Below are 689 nucleotides of genomic sequence, written 5' to 3' on the forward strand. Positions count from 1 at the left end.
AAAGGACATCTCTTCTAATTTTGTGGCCCTCCTTCGTGCACACATTATCTCCCTTGCGTTCCTCTCGACCCTGAAGGCCACAATCCACCTCGGAGCCTGAACTCGTGAAAATGATGAGCTCTTGCGGCATGCGCTAGAACCACTTTGACACGCCTTCCTTTGCCGCCCAGGAAGGATCCGTTTGTGCTGGGAGGAAGTGGGGACGATGGAGCCGTCCAGACTTCCACGTCGGGGTGGAAGGAGGAGGAGTGAGGCAGGGCCTGCCTGCTACTTGTTTCCACTATCGCCCTCCTGCGCGCGCTTCCTCCACCACGCCCTTCAGGAAGGCAACTTTCACCTCATGGGGAGGGGTTCGATGCCATCGCATGGGAGAGTGAGACCAGCAATGACTCATATGTGGAATGGCAGTGAGTGGATCGTGCGAAAAAATCTTGGGAATGGGATGAATGGCTTGGTCAGATTGACGACATCCACACAGGTTTTTGTGCAAACAAGAGGGCAAAAAATTTAGAAGGGAGGACTTTTTGGAGGGTTTTGTGCAAAAGGTCACCACATGGCAATAGTCAACCTACCACCCGTGAAAGTCAAGGCCAATGTAGCGCAAATAGGACTAACTTGACACCCCTCGAATAGTTTTAGGACTTGTCGTGTATTTTAATCTTCTCCTAATTTAGAACCCTCGGATGTTA

Source organism: Triticum dicoccoides, chromosome 2A (genome assembly GCF_002162155.2).
Source record: "Triticum dicoccoides isolate Atlit2015 ecotype Zavitan chromosome 2A, WEW_v2.0, whole genome shotgun sequence".
Lineage (NCBI taxonomy): Eukaryota > Viridiplantae > Streptophyta > Magnoliopsida > Poales > Poaceae > Triticum > Triticum dicoccoides.